General features: G+C 43.3%; 1 pseudogene; it reads right to left on the bottom strand.

Moving 5' to 3' along the window:
• Positions 1–11,671: 11,671 nt before the first annotated feature.
• On the bottom strand, positions 11,672–11,790 carry LOC124799829 (annotated as a pseudogene).
• Between the last annotated feature and the right edge of the window lie 9,531 nt (positions 11,791–21,321).

Here is a 21,321-nt window from a genome sequence, read left to right on the forward strand (position 1 = left end):
CTCACTTCATCACCTACGATCCGTTTGTTTCGTCCCTTCACTACTAGTGCTGTTGCTACTACGAAATAATGGGTTTTTCAGAACGCAGTCAGTACTGGAGTCTCCACAGTGACTCAGCAGTAAATTCTGTATCATTGTATGCTCGATACAATTTAATCGAACAATTGCTCATAGAATCGGTACGATCAAAGTATTTATATGAATTAGAAAATGAGGAAGAAAGGGAAGGGATGGGTGAAAATTCTTGAATTCCAACAGCACAGGGCATTGTGGTAACGCAATGACGAAAGTCGAAAACTCTGTGCCGGACCGGGATTCGAACCCGTACTTATTGCTTCTCGTGAGCCTTTGCCTTAACCTCTTCCGTCATCCTGACACTGTCCCTGACGGACTCATATTTCCCTGTCGCAATCCACAATCCAGTGTCCCTCATCAATGAACACCCTACTCGCAAATTACTGATTCCCGTAGGAGTTCGCATGATGTTAGTGCATTCGCACTGAAACAAACGTCAAGGAGCAGTGGCGCTCTTACAGAAACTCACACAAATATATAGGACCAAAGTTTAACAATAGAAAGAAAAATTGTAAACGAGACATACTACGTCATATCCGTGTGAGAAACTGGGTGAGGTGGAAGCAATAGTCAAAACTAAGTACACGCTGTTGAACAAAAACTACAATCCACTGTTTAAACAATACATTATTTAAGAGCAGGTAGTTGTTCGATCATCGTCATGCATTACCAACGATTGTAGACATGCCAAAACTGCATCAACGAGCGCAGTTCGCCCAGCTAACATCGTGATAGTATCTCAGGCCCTCAGTGAAAGGATGGATATTTCCAATGAAATTTCCAACTCCCTTGATCTGATACGTCGGCTGTGTATTACAAAGTAGTTCTTTGCGGTTGCTCCTGAATCGCTGAGCTAATTGTCGTACTGGTTCCCTATGACATGCACATACAAGATTTGTTTCTGGTCCGTAGCGTCATCGAGGCAGCCATTGTCTGTCATCTGGCGACAGTAGCACAAATCAGGACACATATCGCGTTCAAGGAGTCGGTTGGGACGACGTTGAACCATTCCCTGAAGTCTGCACCAAGACAAACGTTACCGCTCATCAGTCATCGTCTCACATCTCATGTTTGTGCAGGCGTGCTAAGCATGTAACTCAGGTTGCAATTTAGAGAAAGGTGAACGGAAATTAACGGTTATGGAAGACATCATAGCATTAGTGATGCTCTCGACCAAGTCTCATAGACCAGGTGAGCCGCCTTGTCTATGTCTTCCACATTATCTTCCGTTAATACAGATACGACTTTTACTTGTTTTCGATAGTCTTTAAACTTACATTAACTGGAAGGAATCGTTATTTACGCATTTTTGAGTGCATGGACTGGCACTACATAGTTGCCTGCTGCTTATTTCTTATATTTGCACTGTTCTCCATAGTTTGTAACAGCTAACATCATTCTACTTGCTCTATAATTTTACAGAAAATACATTGTTTTAAGTTGTCCAGTTTCTCCGCAGTAGTAAAATATAATCGTTCAGTATTTTTCAGTATCGTTATTATTGTAGATAATTATTTATTAAGTTAGCAAGTCACCTTGTTCGAAGGATGACTGCGTTGGAGCAGTACTCCATCTACGTCATAATATGGTGTTTCTTACACTCCACTAGTTAGAAATATTTAGTATTCAGAGGTTGTTTAGCAACAAATAACTTCTTCCTTCTGGTTGAACTATCATGATGGTAAAAACATTCCATAAGGAAAACATAAATTCTCAAATCAACCAAACTGTCTCAATCATAAAAATTTTAACCTGACATATATAAGGGACTGTCCAGTGAAAATGAACAACAGGGGGTAAAAGTAAACTGATTGTTGTTTCTAAAGTAATCGCCGTCACTGTTACTACATTTATCCACTGTGAGACAAGACGGTCAATGCCTTCATGGAAAAACGTTTGCGGTTGGCTACGGAGCCACAATTGTTCCAGGCGTCCATCTCTTCGCACAAAGCAAATAGACGGCCACGAATGTCTTCCTTCAGGACTCGAAAATTATGGAAATCGCGTGGAGAGAGATCAGGGCTGGTTGGCGGATGTATAAGAGCTTTACCAGCCGCTGTGAGCGAGCGGTTCTAGGCGGTTCAGTCCATAGCCGCGCTGCTGCTACTGTCGCAGGTTCGAATCCTTCCTTGCGTATGGATGTGTGTGATGTCCTTAGGTTGGTTAGGTTGGTTAGGTTTAAGTAGTTCTAAGTCTAGGAGACTGATGGCCTCAGCTGTTAAGTCCCATAGTGCTTAGAGCCATTTGAACCATTTGTAAGAGCTTTCCAGCGAAACCTCTGTAGCCTGGTCGAAAGAACTTTGGTAACATGTGGGACCGCTCACATTTGTTTCGACTACGCTGCAGCTGTTTTTCTGCAAAGCCCTCGCATATTCTGCATAAGGTCCTGATGCCTCTCCTTGCGATTTACATAGCTTTTGGAGCTCTGAATAAAGATACTGTGGCCGTCAATTGCCTTCGGGCAGAAACGTGCACACCCCGGAATAATCGTTGTTTCGTACACAATCGCAAACATATTTCCGTGAAGGTAATGACCATCTTATTTCAAAGTAGAATAAATATATATTAACAGTTACGGCGATTACTTTTGAAATAATAAACCTTTTACTTACTTTTCTTCATCTGTCTCCTTTTACATTTGGCTGCCCCCTATAAATCATGCTGGTATTACTTCCGTTTACGAATTCATCAAGGAAAAAGAATTCATTTTAAATATTAAAGATCTAGATAAACGCGACTGGACAGTCGATAACCGAATACTTTAATTCCTAGTAAAATACAGGCTATCCTCGCAGAGCCCCAAAGCCCTTCTAGAGTCGTATCTTTTGTGTCTTGCGAAGTAACGGCTACAGCCACAAGTACCCGGACCGCAGATCTCCTTCGCGTAATCCGAGGTCGTCCTAGTTTCCTACAGCTTGTGTGACCCCATCAGTCGTCGCTTACCCTGAGACAAGGTGAAGGATTTGAAAGGAGCCTCCACATTCTCTTCTTTATTCGCTCTTCTGTTGGTCTCTAGGTGAGTATTTTTCCAACGTTACTAAGTATAGAAGACATAGATCCCCCGACATTAGCATTATTTCAGGACTCCTTTAAAAAGGTGGGTTACGTAACTCTTTCACGGATGAGTTATATTTGAAGAACACAAATACTTGAAGGTTTCTGTTAAATATTGGCTGTTTGATACTGAAGTTGGCTAGCTTCACAAATAGATTGCATACGTCAGAGCGTGCTCGTTGAACTGTTGATTCGGCGCTAATAATCTGCCATCTTCTCTTGTCATCGATCTGCTGGTATTACTAATTTCCTGCGTTTTAGCATTTTCACTTATGTTGGTCCCATATTAATTCGCAGTTGCCTGGAAATTTTTGTAACTGATAATGATTCCAAATTTTCTTTGTAAAGCAGTCTGTTTAAGGTGGGACAAGAGGTAGCATAAATTCATGTTTTACTTGTGAATCCATGTCAAGAGCTCTTGTTTCAATATTTTTCATCTAATGTTTCATAAATCAATTTCTTAAGCATGATCCAAATCCACGAAGTTCCGTTAAATACTGAAAACTATTCCTCGATTATTTGTAGAGTACTGATTTGGCTTATACATGACGTACCTTTCCCGAAACCCGACTGGTATGAGTGAAGAACATCGACCAACTTCTGTAACCTTTCCATAAGTATTTTCGTCACGATTATGGAAATAATACTTAAATTGAAATTTCCTGGAAGATTAAAACTGTGTGCAGGGCCGAGACTCGAACTCGGGACCTCTGGCTTCGCGCAGAGTGAAAATCTCATTGTGGAAACATCCCCCAGGCTGTGGCTAAGCCATGTCTCCGCAATATCCTTTCTTTCAGAAGTGCTAGTTCTGCAAGTTTCGCAGGAGAGCTTCTGTTAAGTTTGGAAGGTAAGAGACGAGGTACTGCAGATGTAAAGCTGTGAGAACGGGGCGTGAGTCTTGCTTGGGTAGCTCAGTCGGTAGAGCACTTGCCCGAGAAAGGCAAAGGTCCCGAGTTCGAGTCTCGGTCTTGCACAAAGTTTTAATCTGCCAGGAAGTTTCACATCAGCGCACACTCCGCAGCAGAGTGAAAATTTCATTCTGAATACTTAAATTATATCTCTCTAGTTTCTGTAAGCAAAAAGATCGTTTTTCTTTAAGAACTTTGGCAGGATCTTCTAGATGAGTCTTCATCAGAACTGCTGCATACCAGAACTGCTTCCAGACTTCACTTTCTGTACGATATAAAAAAAGTATACCTTAGGTGCCAAACCGCAATTTTGAGCGTCAGTACATCGCCGCTTCTGGTTTTTCTCAGAGCAAACTATTTGTGAGCAGTATCCATTTACAAATGACAGACGATTTTACGCCGGAAGGAGAACGGCCATCACTAGGACAACGAAGATTGTCATATAACGTTTCAGACTCAAAAACTGTGTGTAATTATATTCTAAGACAAACAAAAACCGACGACTCACGATGGAATTATACGAATGAGGCGGAATTCGGTACATGTGGTGTACATGTTTAGACAAACAGTTGGCTACAATTTCAGAAAAATTCGATGGTTTATTCAAAATAAAGAGCTTCACAAATTGAGCCAGACAGTTATTCTATTAGGCATCGATTGATAGAGCTGTTGCCTGCCCCTGAAGAACATTGTGCCAAATTCTGTTCAAAGGGTGCGGTAAATCATCAAAAGCCCGAGCTAGTTGCAGGGCCCTGCCCGTAACTCTCCAAATGTTCTCAGTTGGGAAGATAACCGACAGTCTTGCTGGCCAACGCACGGGTTGCCAAGCACGGAAACAAGCAGTAGAAACAGTCGCCCTGTGCGGGCGGGCATTATCTTGCTGAAATGTAAGCACAGGATGGCTTGCCATGAAATGCATCGAAACGGTGCGTGGAATATCGTCGACGTACCGCTGTGCTGTAATATTGCTGTGGATGACAACCAAAGCTGTCCTGGTGTGAAAAGAAAGGCACCCATACGTCACTCCGAGTTGTCGGGCCTTACAGCGGCGCACGGCTAGGTTACCATCCCACCGCTGACCAGGGCGTCTTACGACACTTCCTCAGCCTCGAATCTCATTGATTCCCCAGTCATCAGTGATGAGTCGTGTTTCGTACTGATCCACAATGACGAGTTTAGATGTGTTTGGTGAGCCCCCAGACAGCAGTTGGATACCAACCTCACTGGCGTGTCTGACAACCAGGAGTGATGACCCCGGGATGCCACGTTATTCCGTAGCAGGGCATCTTTGGTAGTCACCCGCGTCATACTTTCAACACAGAGGTATGTCGACGATTTTCTATGCTCTGTTTTATTGCCCTTCTTGGCGATCTATCCTGGGCTTACAGTTCACCGAGGTTATTCCTGCCAGCACACAGCGAGAGCTTCTACTGCTTGTCTCCGTGCTTGCCAAACCCCACCTTTTGCCAGCAAGGTTTCCAGATTTCTCCCCACCCTACAATGTTTGGAACATTATAAACAGGGCCCTTCTACTATCTATGGATTTTGACGATCTAACGCGCCAGTTGGATAATACGAGGACAATCAAGAACTGTGTCAATTAGTTCCAAGCAGAATAACTGTCTGCATAAGGCGGACTAAAGTGTACGAAAGTGTCCTGCACAAATGTCAGTCTTGATAGTCTTACATGTAAGGATATTTTTATATTCACGTTCAATTCACAATGGTTTTTCTGTTCCGTAGCTGGTTTTGCGAAGTATCTTTCCTTCAGTTTGAGTGTCATTAGTTTCACTTCACTTGTAAACATTGCCGCTACCGGAAGATCTTTTTCATGATCCATTTGGTTAGCATGTATTTCAGATAGAATACTTGAGTAACAAAGGTCCCTTGGAATTCTTCTCTCAATTTATCGTTTCAAATAACCGAATGTGGATAATTGGATGGCCTTAAGCCGATCCTTACCTTATACCAAAAAATTTGTATAACAGTTTAATGAAGTTTGGTACAGTGGTGAATGATATCTAGCAGGACCTTTCCCCAGCCCTTCCTCGATTTCCCTGGGTGGCTTTCCGCAGTTACGGTAGCACGCCCGGATATGCCGTTCCCGTTACCATAGTTGCAGTAATGTCTGTTGTATTTAGAACATTGTGTTGTTGATCTGGTCTTGTATAGTTGCAAATGTGTCCATCTATGTGTGTGCCATCCGTGGTGTTACTTACGAAACACGCGATTTTCTTACCAGTTCTCGCAACATACGCCAGTTTGAAGACACTTAACCCGAGATAACTAGTCTGAATCCTAATGGCAGAAGACATTTTCAGCATTCCAGAATGAAATTTTCACTCTGCAGCGGAGTGCGCACTAACGTGAAACTTCCTGACACATTACAACTGTATGCCGGACCGAGACTCGAAGTCGGGACCTTTGCCTTTCACGTGCATGGGCTCCACCGACTGAGCAAGCCAAGCACGACTAGCAACCCTTCGTCACAGCTTTACTTCCGTCAGCACCCCGTCTCGTACTTCCCCTACCTCCTGCCAGAAGAGCTTTTGTGAAGTTTGGGAGACGGAACGAGACGAAACAAAAATGACACATTAATTCAACGTACGGTTCTCAATACGGTGCGTAAACACCACGGACGGCAATGTTCCCGTGCCGGCCACATTCGTTCCATACCTCCACCAGCGCGGTTGACAACTGTTGGGTGTCGATGGTCCATGCGGACGTGCTGCAGTACATCATCGCAACACGTCCAACACTTGATCGATGGGACTCAAGTTGAGCGGGAATGGGCAGACCAGTACTTTCGCCGTATAATATCCTCTCGTTCCAGGTGTTACTCACCTGCCCTGTTAGATGCGGTCGCACTTTTTCATCCATAAAAATGAAATCGGGGCGGAGTGTACGCTCATGGGGAAGAAGTACAGAACAGTAAAGACATTGCCTGGTGAGTGGTCAGCACACACACGCAAATTATGTCTCCAATTACCACAACACCAGGACTAATATGATCAATACATTTTCCCACCCTTCGCTTTAAGAGTACGTCTGCCCCGATGACCTCTCATTTAATCCTAGCAGTGGGTCGCAGTACTCGTACATTAAAATCTTCTCTGCTGCTGTGTTTGAGCTCATGGAGCACCTCTGGCTGTTGTGTTACCCATTGCTCTATACTGCTCTCACCGCCAAAGCACATGTGCTCAGTGAAGGGAGCACAAAGACGTCCATCCTATTCAGGCGTGAGAATCAGAAGGAGGCATCACGCATGATTCCTGAAATCTTACTGTGATACAAGGGATGGACTGAAGAGTAGCTTCACAATATAATAAAAAGCCCCCACCCAGAGAGCAAAGAGCGGAAAGCTGGAAACTGGTGATGTGACGGAATCAAGAAACTGAGATCCTTGGAGACGCAGAGAACGGCACATGCTACCGTTGAACGCGTGCTAGTTAGCTATTTTACTCCATTGATCCTGTCTGTAACCGAGCATAGCATACCTAAAGTTAAAAATAGTTAGCTAACATTTGTGGGACAAATATGTTAATTACATTTATTATTTAAGTTTACGGAGAAAACCTAAAAGTAGGATTTTATAAAACTGATAGCATCACAAAAATACGATGTCATATTTCAAATTAATTATGAGGTGCGTACAGGTTTCCAGTAAAAAATAACTCATATTGTCATGTAAATAAAGGTCGTTGCTGCAAGACTGAGGTGTCACCTGTACCCATTTCAATCATGCTTTCAACACAAAATCACATACAAGTAAGCAAGCGGCATTTTTGATGTCCAAAATTACAATTTTTATTCATCATACATTTCGAGTAATAAGTGTACTTCTTTAGTTGTGGCTTAGAAGGTGTGTCGGATGATGTCTCTAACCCAGATCATGAGGTCGTTACTAATGCTAGTGTTCTCGCAAGCAGTGACATGCTCTTGCTATAATTTTCCACTCTACGAAGACAATACTTACTTATGTAAGGCCAACCAGTTTTACAGGAACTGATTTATTCGAGTCAGATATTTGTCAACGGTAGTTACGTCTACAAAGCTGCCCACCATTTACTTTGTCTTAACAAATAACAGCAGTTAGCATACAATGACCTTTGAGACGACTGAGCTGGAGAAAGCAGAGCGGCAGTGGCAGCTAGAGCAACAGGTATCACAGACCGACTGTGTGGCAGAGATAGGCGTGTGCTGTGCCACGCCCCAAACTCTTTTGCATTCCCTAAAACTGCCGATAGCGCGCGATACTACATTACACGTAGAACTGGTCACCGTTTGCTGACTGTCACTGAACGTTTCACAGGGGAGATTTTGCACGATAGCTGCGTGATTTATGAGCTGTCCAGACATTTGCGAAGGACCGATTAGAAGTAAAATATTTTCAGAAGGTAGTTAATGGGGCAATTACGAGCTCTTATTTGACGCGAAGCTGCTACTTACCTCAGCACCGCTTGTTTCTGCCCTGCTTGCCCCTATCTTGGTTCCTGGAAAACGAAGGGACGACTTTACGGTGAAAGTGAAGCACTTATAGAATTTATCTTTAAAGTGGTAAAATATTCTTGTCTAAGTTTGTCGTAAATAATAGCGCCGAATTTGGAAAAATCGCTGAAGTGAGATTCCTGTACCATATTAAATTTACACTCACATCCACTAATGCAGGTATTAAGTAATTTGATATAGAATAGTTTGACAGATCATGAAATCTTGAGGCATCACAAGGATATTGATTTGGTTGGTTGGAGTTCACCGTGACATGTTCTGATGTAACGTTCCTGTGTGGCTAGTGGAAACAAACCCTCTTCATATAACTTTATTCATGAGAATACTGCGGTAAAATTATGAATCGACTATGTTTCTCTGCCATATAATCTGTAACTGTAACTGTATACCTTAAACAAAACAATTGAGACCTTACTGAATATCCCTAAATTATTGATCGCTTAGGTATGGACATGTCAATGAAATGTGTCCAGTGAAAGCGTATATATGAGGTGTAGCTATAAAATAACGGGATTATTGCTGTAAAACATTTTATTCAGAAACGGACGTACTTAGTTACTGTCACCGTCAATATACTCCCCTCCTCTATGCCTACAACGCTCCATACAAATTTTCCATTGATGATAGTAGTGCTGGAAAGGTTCCACTGTGAGGGCCTGATAGCACAAACTGCCTTTTCTTTCGATGCTTCAGCGCGCTGATGCCTTGTTCCTTTTAACACAGATTTGAACCTTGGGAATAGATAATACACATGGCGCTAAGTCCAAAGAATAAAGTGGATCGTCCAAACCTGGGATGGTGTTCAGTTTAACAGACACGCTGTATTCGCCAGTGCGTTATCTTTACGCCGAACCCATGACCTGTTATTCCGTAACCTCAAGATACTAATAACGATCAATTGGTCGACCTTCAGGAGCCCAGAGAACATAAAAGTTCCGTTAATATCGAAAAAAACAATCGTCATCGCTTTAATCCTGATATGCCCATTCCAGCTGTTTTCGCTACCTAAAGTTTGGGGCTTCCGGTACATGGATTTGCGCCTACTGTTTGATTCATAAGTAAAGTATAAAGATTCTTCAAATTTTATCTTTCTTTCCAAGATATTAGGATGATTTTTAGTGGTATTCGAAATGTGAGTACAAACATTTTCACAAACTTCTTTTTGTTCAATCGCGAAAACTTGCGAGAACTTTTTTCATGTTAAATTGGTTACGCAAAATTTCCTCACATATTCTTTGTAAATTCCTAGAGTTTCCACGATCGGTCGAATACTCAACCGATGGTTATATCGAATCAGCTTACCTACTTTTTCGATACTTTCATGTGTTGATGATGTTGAAGTGCGTCTCGGGCGTGAGTCGTCTTCAGCGTCTTCCAGGTCATTTTGGAGACGCTTGAACCACTCAGAACCTCGCATACGAGATACACAGTCTGCACCGTACAGTTGTTTTAGCAGAAGATAGGTTTCAACACCAGTTTTTCGTGAGAATAAAGTGTACATGACGATATAAGAGAAGGAAAAAAGTTCAACTCTCATGTTCGGGCTTAAGCAGGAGATAAGCCTGCTCTCCCGCATATACGGCAGTGCGCTGTAGCAAGCAAAGAGGGTCAATGAGGCGGGTAAATCATGAAGCTAGTTATAGCTACATCGAGGTATCCGTGTAAGTGTATCTACGCTGTGATCCAACAACACATAGCTCACGAAAAATAACTTCCAATAAAATGAAGCTAAAAGAAACCAACATAATTCAACAGCGATGACTTTTGATAAGAGAAACGTAACACAATGGGGTAGTGAGATTTCTGCTGTAAGTGGTAACGAAAAGTCACAGAGGAAGTTCACGAGATACCAGGTCAACAGACCTCTGCTGAGCGATTGTCTAGGATTGGATTTATAGTGTGTGGAGACAACCTGTGTCAAGTAAAACCATAACGGTAAAATTTTACATGTCTAAATTCCATCAATATGTGTACTCTGCAAGGCGCCTTACGGTGTGTGGCGGACGGTACTTTGTGTACCACTACCACTTCCCTGTATTCCTGATTCAGTCACGAAATGTCTGTGGGATGAACAATTTTTACTGAGCCTCTGTGTGAGCTCGAATCTCTCTCATTTTACTTTAATCGTCTCTTAGTGAGATATGTAGGAGGAAACAAAGGAAAAAAGTTCGGGTTGCACATTCGGCCTTAAACAGGAATAACACTGTTCTACTGTATTTGTCGTATTGGGCAGAAAAAGAAATCAAATGGAAAACCTTTTTCTCCGGCACTTTCCGTACTTAGGAAAGACGTGGCCCAATACGGTTACCACATTTTTGGAATTGGGTTGTTTGTGGAAAGAGACCAAACTGCGAGGTCATCGGTCTCATCGTATCAGGGAAAGACGGGGAAGGAAGTCGGCCGTGCCCTTTCAGAGGAACCATCCCGACATTTGCCTGGAGCGATTTATGGAAATCACGGAAAACCTAAATCAGGATGGCGGGACGCGGGATTGAACCGTCGACCACATTTTTCTCGGTCTTCCAGGTCCTTTTCTCCCTTTTGGTTTAAAGTTCTTTATCTCATGTTGTAGCCTCTCTGGATCCATTCATTGTAGATGTTCATTCCATGTATTTTTGGTTTTGTCCAGCTTTTCATTCACACTCCCAATTTTCAACTCCTTTGGAATATCTCCTTTTCGTATTTTGTCTGTTATTTTACGTTCCTTCGCAGCTTTAAGGAATCTTATTCGGCTGAGAAAATGATTTGTGGTACTCGTTGTGCCAGAATCAGTGATGTTGCGTATGAGTTGAGCTTTAGCCTCGCTTCAGGATTTGCATTTGTCTGTGTATCTCTGAATTGTCACAAAGTTGGTACTCATTTACGACGTCAAATGACAAACAGAAATAGGATCTTTTGCACATTTCGCATTTTAAAACTGCGTCCGAACAGGCCTTGGAGGCCCAATTATACCGACCGGGCGCCATGTCATCCTCTCAGCACAGGGGCGTCATGGATGCTGACACGGAGGGGCATGTGGTCAGCATACCGCTCTCCCAGCCATTCCCAGTTTTCGTGACCGAAGCGGCTACTTCTCAGTCAAGTAGCTCCTCAGTTTGTCTCTCAAGGGCTGAGTGCACCCCGCTTGCCAACAGCAACTCAGCAGACTGGACGGTCATCCATCCAAGTGCTAGCCCAGCCCAACAGCGCTTAACTTCGGTGATCTGGCGGGAACCGGTGTTACCACTGCGGCAAGACTGTTGGCAAAGCATTTCAAACACGGACGACAATACTTAACAGTCTCACAGAAACCGTTGTGGGACGTGGGTCCATTACTATGAACCAGCCGAATGGAAGATATGCTGTTCAAATATTTATCTTAGCCCCCAGCAAAAATTTCAAATACCAAGCTTCCGCAGGAGCGTTTGTCTTAACAATGCCTTCGGATATGAAAGGACCAGTGCTGGTTTATTACAATAGCGAGGGTCGAACGGTGAACAGTTACAGCTACAGTAAACTTATGCGAGATGTGTAGCCTGACTCAAACCGAAAAGAAAAGTGGAGCTTTCAAAGTTGCGGTCTTGCTTCGGGATAATGCTCGCGCTCATGCAGTTGGTGAAGCACTACAGAGCATTGAAAATGTTACTTATTAGCTGATGAGCACCCATCGCACAGTCCTAGCGGCCTACGCGTAATTTTCACGTTTTGGACTCTATGAAGGAACACCTCTTTCACAGTGTTGTGAAGACGCTGATATAGCAGATGTGTACGATGCTGCTATGCATCTTAGAGCATGGAATTACATTGTCAAAAGTTGATACAAAGAAATGGTTCAAATGGTTCTGAGCACTAACGGACAACATCTGAGGTCATCAATCCCCTAGAACTTAGAACTACTTAAACCTATAACTAACCTAAGGACATCACAAACATCCATGCCCGAGGCAGGATTCGAACATGCGACCGTAGCGGTCGCGCGGTTCCAAACTGAAGCGCCTAGAACCGTTCGGCCACGCCTGGTCGGCGAGATGATATAAATGCACAGGGACTGACGGATATTATACAGAGGCGTGATGTTAATTGCAGCGTTATTTTCGCGATTACAAATTTCTCTGTAGACATAATGACAAATACTTGAATTTCCCATGTAAGGTGCCACAACAGTGTAAAGAGATATACGTAGAGTATGTACCCAAGATAAGACAATATATGCCTCACGGCTATTGGTTTTCACTACAGTATGTCAACCACTGAAACATAGAATATAACTCGGAAGTAATAGAATCATAATAATGAATAAGATCTGTAGATGAGACAATTCATTAGAATCTTGATGCTGAAAGGAATTTTCATTATTAGTATCTAGTTGATGACAGGAATACAGGTAGTGATGACACCAGAATCTGTGCCACTGTCTTTGAATTTCATACTTATAAAACATTTATAGCGGGATGACAGCATATTGGTGACGCTGATCCATGTTGAATATTAACGTTAAGACATACAGACATCTTGATGCTATTGAAGATGAATTGGTTTTGTTCCTGCATTGGGTTTCAACCTATGTCACCCTTCCAGTCGTTACTGTTCAATAGAAAAACACTATAGAAGAGTAATAACGAGGCACAGTCATCAGTAATTATCCATTCGCAGGTCAGACCAGAGGCATTGTCAAGTCACCTCCACAAATGTATTACGAAGACAGCGCTTTGAGATGTGTATTTTCTTTGGCTTTAGACGATTCAGAAACGAACAGAATGTGTTGTCAAATAGTGGAATGTCTTTACATTGTTTGAAAGCATTAAGGACCAAATGGTTCAAATGGCTCTGAGCACTATGGGACTCAACTGCTGAGGTCATTAGTCCCCTAGAACTTAGAACTAGTTAAACCTAACTAACCTAAGGACATCACAAACATCCATGCCCGAGGCAGGATTCGAACCTGCGACCGTAGCGGTCTTGCGGTTCCAGACTGCAGCGCCTTTAACCGCACGGCCACTTCGGCCGGCCATTAAGGACCAATAATGTCCATGGACATACACAGATGAGAGGAAAATTTATGATCACTGCCCACCCCGTAACGGAACGCCGATGGGAGGTCTTGCTGACTCACGACACGGTAAGGAAAGTGTGGTGTCACCGCCAGACACCACACTTGCTAGGTGGTAGCCTTTAAATCGGCCGCGGTCCGGTAGTGTACGTCGGACCCGCGTGTCGCTACTATCAGTGATTGCAGACCGAGCGCCGCCACACAGCAGGTCTAGAGAGACGTCCTAGCACTCGCCACAGTTGTACAGCCGACTTTGCGATGGTTCACTGACAAATTGCGCTCTCATTTGGCGAGACGATAGTTAGCATAGCCTTCAGCTACGTCATTTGCTACGACCTAGCAATGCGCTATTATCATTTGCTATTTATCTTGTGATGCATGTACCGCCAGACCGATGTTCACCAATTATGGATTAAAGTTAAGTATTCCCGTAGTTACTTACGTTCTTTGCTACTATAAATTTTCTTACCTGTTCCATGCCTCACGCCAGCCTGCGTGAGCTTAAACGCGTGCCTTTCGGCTACCCGTCACTGTGGATTGGCTGTCTTGCCAGTCCACAACAGAAAGTATGTAAGAGGAGCAAAAACAAATGGAGATTCATCTTTGCGACAACATGGGTCTACTGTCCTAAGTGACAGAAAATCGGTGGGTTTTTATGATCCGATGCTTCGAAATGAGAATCGGGTCGGGTGTTCGTCTGCTATTATCATGAGCATCGATGGGAAGTGGTTGAAGGACGGTGAAAACACTAGTAGGCAGAAAGCAATTTGACGTCCTCGTCCAGAGCTCGGAGGTCGGACACTTGCACATTCTACTGACCAGCATAAGAGGCGGCCTGTGCAGATATGACGACAGAGTACAGTGCTCTTGCATGCACAATCTAAATCGGAAGTTTTAGAAATTATTGTATTTTATCTAGTAATATTAAAAAACAAATGTTTTGTTAATTTCAAGTAATCGCCGACAAGATCTGAGATTTTTACCGATGATCCACCCCCCACACACGTACATCAATGGTATTGATCAAGAATGGTAAAATCGCAAGGAAAGAAAGCAGGCTAGGAGTATTCATGTAAGAATATCCGTTTTTGTGGGTATTATAAAACCTAAAATTATGGATAAAACTATTTACCTGACTAGACGTGGGAAGGGAGACTTGCATCTCACTGACAAAGCTTTACCAACTCAGGTAAGCTTTGGCTTGCCAACTGCTCTTTCCCCATTCTCCAAGTACCTCCGTACACTGCGTCATTATGAACGAGGTAGAGAGAATTCCGCGGAGAATTTATGGACCGCAGCGGAAGGATTTAATGTCGAATGCAACTTTCACTGCATGTGGAATGTCCGCTGTAATGAAATGTCGGTTAATTAAAACTGCCCGTGCCCGACTGTGACCTTAGCTTGCTGCAAGTTGTATTGAGAGTCGCTTAATAATGGCTGCAACGTGTCTTTAAAAAAAACTTTTCAGAAAATATACATACATAAGACAGGGCAAGTCAGTCCTGAGAATAAAGTCAATACATTAACCGGAATTATTTACATATATGACCTTCAGTTCGGAAGAGAGACAGTTAATGCTGAAAACTAAGTACCTGAGTGTAAAACCAAACGGTAAAATTTTTAATTATCTAACCTTCAAGATCTGTTTCGATAGTCGCGCTTATGTCAAATGCATGGCGGCCGAAGAGTTGTAGTACAAGTCAGTCACCCTCGTTCCCAGAGAGCGAAGTAGCGGACAGAGGTTGGTGGTACACTCTTATTGGAAACTGCCCATAAAACACAGAAGAATCAACAATTATGAACGGCGTGAGGCAAAAGAAACCACAAGCCGGCCGTTGTGGTCAAGCGGTTCTAGGCACTTCAGTCTGGAACCGCGCGACCGCTACGGTCGCAGGTTCGAATCCAGCTTCGGGCATGGATGTGTTTGATGTCCTTAGGTTAGTTAGGTTTAAGTAGTTCTAAGTTCTAGGTGACTAATGACCTCAGATGTTAAGTCCCACAGGGCTCAGAGCCATTTGAACCATTTTAGAAACCACAACATTAAGGACACATAATGTATATTAGTAGGTCATGGGGCATGACTAGTGACGCATTCGGATCCCCAGAATGATACTGCCAAGGGAGACAAATAACCAAAGAAAGGACAAAATTCTACGAGTCAAGGTGTGTAAATTCAGAAGCGCGAAGGTGGATGGGAAGTTTGGAATTTGAGAAGCATGTGTCACGAATTTGTTATTCGCGGTACTTAGTTCTTCCTTTCCACCCAGATGGGCACAACAGTGCTCCTCTGGCAGTAGTACTGTGTGGCCAGAGGGCGCCGTCGGCGGCTTTGGTGCCGCAGTTAATGCCACTCTGAGGTGAGATGAGGCGATGCAAGACAGAGGAAGGGACTCACCTGCTCCGCTGTCAGAATTCCGCATCTCCCATTGGCCAGCGCTGGGGCTGCGATGGAGTGGCCGGGAAGCACGTGGCCCATCGGTAGTTGTCGACATGGGTCGTGACCGGGGTGATGCGACATCAGAGGTTGTGGAAGGGTGCCTAGCCTGGAGACGGCGACATTGGAAACGGAGATGCAGCGGCGACGACTAAAGCCTCCGAGGGCAGTTTTAATACAAGCACTGACTAATCTTGGGCAGTCATTGCCAGGCCAGATATGTGGTGCTGGGACAACTCGTTTTGGATGGGCGTGGCAGGCCTAACACGTCGCAGTTGGAGCTACAAGGACTCGTTAATGCAGAGAGGAGTGAATCGGTTGCTGGCCAGCAGCCACGTTGGAGGTAGCTGGGAGATTCTTTTCCATTGCACTGGGCTATTTGGAAAACCTACTGTCTTTGTATATGAGCAGTTGTGGCGATACAGATAAGGGGTCTTTCCCTGTGGTGAAGAGGACGGCAACCAAAGCATCGCATCCAGATGAGTGCGTTTGGTTATCGGAGTAGAGTCGGAGACCTAGGTGAGTGCTTCAGTGGACTGCAGGGATCCCCCGTCAGATAACAAGTGGTGAAACTTATAGTCGTTTGTGCCGAGTGCACTACACATTGAAGACATGCACATACGTCCTTTGTGTGTGACAGTTAATTAACGTCATAGTTTCCAGCACCGAAGTCTCTCGTCCGCTTGACGGGCAGCATCTGGATATGGTCATTGTATTGTATGTTAACCGGGGACCTAGAAAAGACGGAGAGGCTCCGTCTCCGCCGCAGCCGCAGTGGTCCACAACCCCACGACGAACACCGCAGTACACTTCACCCCTCCGCCGCCCCACACTGAACCCAGGGTTATTGTGCGGTTCGGTCCCCGGTGGACCCCCCAGGGAACGTCTCACAGCAGACTAGTGTAACCCCTATGTTTGCGCGGTAGAGTAATTGTAGTGTACGTGTACGTGGAGAATTGGTTGCGCAGCAATCGCCGACATAGTGGAACTGAGGCAGAATAAGGGTAACCACCCCGCATTCGCCGAGGCAGATGAAAAACCGCCTAAAAACCATCCACAGGCTGGCCGGTTCACCGTACCTCGACACAAATCCGCCGGGCGGATTCGTACCGGGGACCAGGCGCTCCTTCCCGCCGGGAAAGCCGTGCGTTGGACCGCACGGCCAACCGGGCGGGCTGTATATGGTCATACTCAGGCTGCCGTTCCATCCATTTCAGCACTGTGTCAAGACAGTTGTCTGCTGTAACGTCGCTTCGTAGTTACAATAACCGACTGATTCATTAGCTGCAGAAAACTCTTGGCAGCAGGAAGAGTTTTTCAAACGACCATCTTATCTATCAAGAAGGCTTTTTTTGGGGTGGGTGAGCGCCTTGCCCATCATCACCTTACTGCGTTCTTTCCCTATGGCCTTTTTGTGTTTTTGTGCTTCAGGTGTGAAACTTGAATCGTATCATTCGGAAAGCAAAGTAGCATTGATCCATGTCTTTGGTTGATCCTTGCAAAAGATGTGAAGCTTCTTCACATTTTGAAAGCCCAATTTTTCGATTTTTCTATCCACAAAAGGGTTCTTTTGTGGTTTCCCGTAGAGATAACACAGGTCAGAGCGGTAAAACGGTCTCGTCTAACCTTATCGCTAGCAGCATTTGTTTCTCTTTTAGAAGTTAAAGTTGTTTCAGGCAAATTCTTCCAAATAAGGTCTGTCTCATATGCATTGTATAAATATTCTGGGTCGTAAGGTTCTGCTTCAATTCTGCATCTTTCAATTAAATTTTCTGCTGCTTTTGGGTGTGCTGATAGTTTTCACCACTTGAATCCAACTCACGAATACTGTGACTTGCCTTGAAATTTCGTGGCCAACCAATTCTCGCTTTAGATGAACACAAGCTACCGATTTTCTTGGCTAAAAGTTTTGTTTTTCGCAAACTATCTGCCATGAAAGATGGTTTCCTAGTGCTTGCTGCTGCAAAAACCTCTTGAATACGGCCTTTTCAAGCTCTTTGTTATCTTCCGTTTTCATCGCTTTTGTCGACGAAGTCCCATCTTCATTCCCGCAGACAGAAACGAAATTTTATAAGTGAAGACATTTTTTTGTCTAAAATTGTAGATGTTCCCACCCTAAATATCTCAGTTAACTGTTTACGACTCATATCTTTCTCTAATTGTACAAGGACGTTTATTTTGTCCGCCAACTGGTCTGCATTTAGAAGACATATGCCGCTTAGCCCCACGCAGCTGTAGTCATTAATTGTGGTCAGAACACATAAAACGAAATGATTTTTCTGTTCTCTTCATTTATCGATTAACCTAGCTTCTGTGATAAATAAAATACCAGTACGCGCTGGCTGTTTGGCAGTGGACTAAGCACATGTTCAGGGCTCTGACACACACCACGATGTGTCAGAGAGTGCGCACCCGAGGCAGAGACAAATCTGCGACAGCGAGGCGTGGTTAGCCTTAGCCCTGTTTCAGTGCGTCCTACTTTCGAGACAGCCTGTAAAAGATATTTCTTTCGCACGTCCTTGACATTTGGTAGCGAAATTCTTGCTTACAGAGTATCTGCCAAGATGAAATATCTTAATGCTCCTGTTAAAATTTCAGTAGTATTTCTCTACACAGTTTAGCGCTCTCTGCAATTCACCGGGATTCTCCACTTGCCAATGGTATATTTGCGTACCTAAATCACATGTGGACACCAGAAATTCTTGGAAAGCATGTATGTTTTGTTCATAAATTTCACTGTCCGTTCGCTTGCCTTTGTATGTACATTTTCCCACATTTTCAGTTTCTGAAACAGGAAATTTCAGTCCTTTCTCAGCAGGTGACATATGTGGAAGATCACACCTCACAAATTTTACTTTTATTTCAATGTCCTCCTTAACTTTCATTATATTTCCAGTACCTCTCGTGGGCACAGTGCCTAATACCTTGCAAACGGTGGATTTCGTTTGACTGGACTTATAGATATTGACGTGTGTTAATATAATATATCTCAAATGCTAGTACTGATGAATACCTGGCGATAATTTTTCAGTACCTACAACGCTGCTACAATATAGTGTATTACAAAAAGTAACTAAAATAAATGCGCAACGAGACGAACAGAAATCGTACGATAATGTAAGCCCTTCGGGCTGGTAATACAAGAGATCTTTCTATTGTTGACCGGAGTTTTTGGTAGCACACAGAGAAGCTACGCGCGATAATTCGCTCACACAATGGTTATTTGGGGTTGAAAATGTTTTTAAACTGTGTATTAGTTTACTTAATCAAATAGCCTTAGTCCCTTCTTTACCTTCACGTGAAAATGAGTGAATGAAACTATGAGTGTTTGTGTTGTGGAATAGATAGAACTAACCAGACACGAATAGAAGGTGGTAGTTTTCCGAAAAGAAATCTGTGAGCAAGGTTGAACAATGAGGTTATTAAAGGTTTTCACATTGTATCGATGGTCAGACAACGCCGCCAAAGAGAAATTTATCCCCCCCCCCCCCCTCCCCCAGAGGTTGAAACTGAAATACGTTCGTCTCTGGGTGCGCCCTTTTAGGCACTGTGTAGTTCGAGGGCCTAGAGTGCGGATGTCTCGTCGTTGAGTGTACTGGTATGGTAAAAAAATAGATGAAAAATGAGATATATTTTCTTGGATCGTGGCCTAAACGTATTAAATAAAGCCAACATAGATAAATAAATGATAGAAGACTTTGTAATTTTCAAATTTTGGACAATTTTGATAATTATAGTATTGTAGCTACAGCAGTTAGGGTGCAGTGCTGCCTCTCAGCGCAACATCATTGTTTTCACTTTTCTTCAGTTAATGGAGCAAATAAAATTATTCAATTTCATGTACCTGTTTATAAATTTTATTCGAGTTTGACGACCTTTTCTTTGTGTGATAGTACTGAGTTCATTCCATACTGAAAACGTAAAGGAGCCGTAAGATATAAAATTTCAAAGTATGACAGGGAACTACAACCGCTCGTAATTGCTATATAGGTCCGAAGGTAATCATAACAGTTTAACGGGATCAATTTTAACATTTCATGGGTCTCCTTTGTGACCCGCACCCCAAGGCAACCGAGACGATGAGAAATCGGGTAATTATGTAAGTGTATTTGCTAAACAGTTGTTATATGGGATATAGTATGGTTTGAAATAATTTTACAGTGTCATTTTTTCTATTTAGGGTCTCTCTCTCTCTCTCTCTCTCTCTCTCTCTCTCCGCTCTCTCTCTCTTTCTCTCTCTCTCTCTCTGTCTGTCTCTCTCTCTCTCTCTCTCTCTCTCTCTCTCTCTCTCTCTCCGCTCTCTCTCTCTCTCTCTCACTCTCTCTCTCTCTCTCTCTCTCTCCCCGCTCTCTTTTTTTTATTGCTTTGCAGCACTTGTTTTGCACCAAGTTAGGGAGCCATTTCTCAGTGGCCAGAAATCATTTGTGTGTGTTTTTTTAATTAATATTCAGTCACTGCTAAAGAAAACAGCAGCTCCGTGAGTGTATGTTAATTGATGGTGATTTTCATGTTTTCATCGTGTGGGGTGGCGGTACTACGTGGTATGCTTCGTGTGACAATTGTGTTTTGTGCACTGTAGAGAGCTTCAGGATGCAGTATTACGTCAGAGAGCATCGCTGCAATAATAGCCTGGCTGTGCAATCACTGTGTGGTAAACTGTGCTCGAACTTTGGGGGCTTGAATTTTAATTTAATTTAATTTATAAATCTTGATGGTTGCTCATCTAAGAATTCTGTAACGCTTGTGTCAGTTAAAATCGGTAGACCGTTTCTATAAATTCTCTAAGATGATAACGCACATTTAACACAATTTTGACAATTTCAGTTATCTATATTTAGCATAAAAATCACGAGGGTTAGCGTAGAGTCCGTTCATGTTTGGATACTTTCTCTGAAATGATTACTAAGCTTAAATTTCACTCAGTCCGTTGATAATATAATCAATAGTAGATTACCATTCACTGATGCCTTCCGTAATAATCTAAACAACACGATAGCTTTTGACCGCATCTACGTTGTTGTAAGATCTGATAGTCAGAACTGACTCAGCTGATCTCCAATGCTTGGCTCTCAACAGCTGGTAGTCAATACAATCTTTAATGTCAGTCAGAATTGTGTGTTGCGAGGCGACATTTTTTCCGCTATATAAAATATTCATGCTACCTAAGAGTGTGACGATCTTATATTAGCCCTAGGAGACGAAGATGAATCCCCATTAGCAATTATTATCTATAGTCTTGCAGATCTGGAGGGGAGAGGTAACTATCATATGATCGTAAAGTTTGGAGATAAGCTCTGCACAACAAGATCCCT

Source organism: Schistocerca piceifrons, chromosome 5 (assembly GCF_021461385.2).
Source record: "Schistocerca piceifrons isolate TAMUIC-IGC-003096 chromosome 5, iqSchPice1.1, whole genome shotgun sequence".
Lineage (NCBI taxonomy): Eukaryota > Metazoa > Arthropoda > Insecta > Orthoptera > Acrididae > Schistocerca > Schistocerca piceifrons.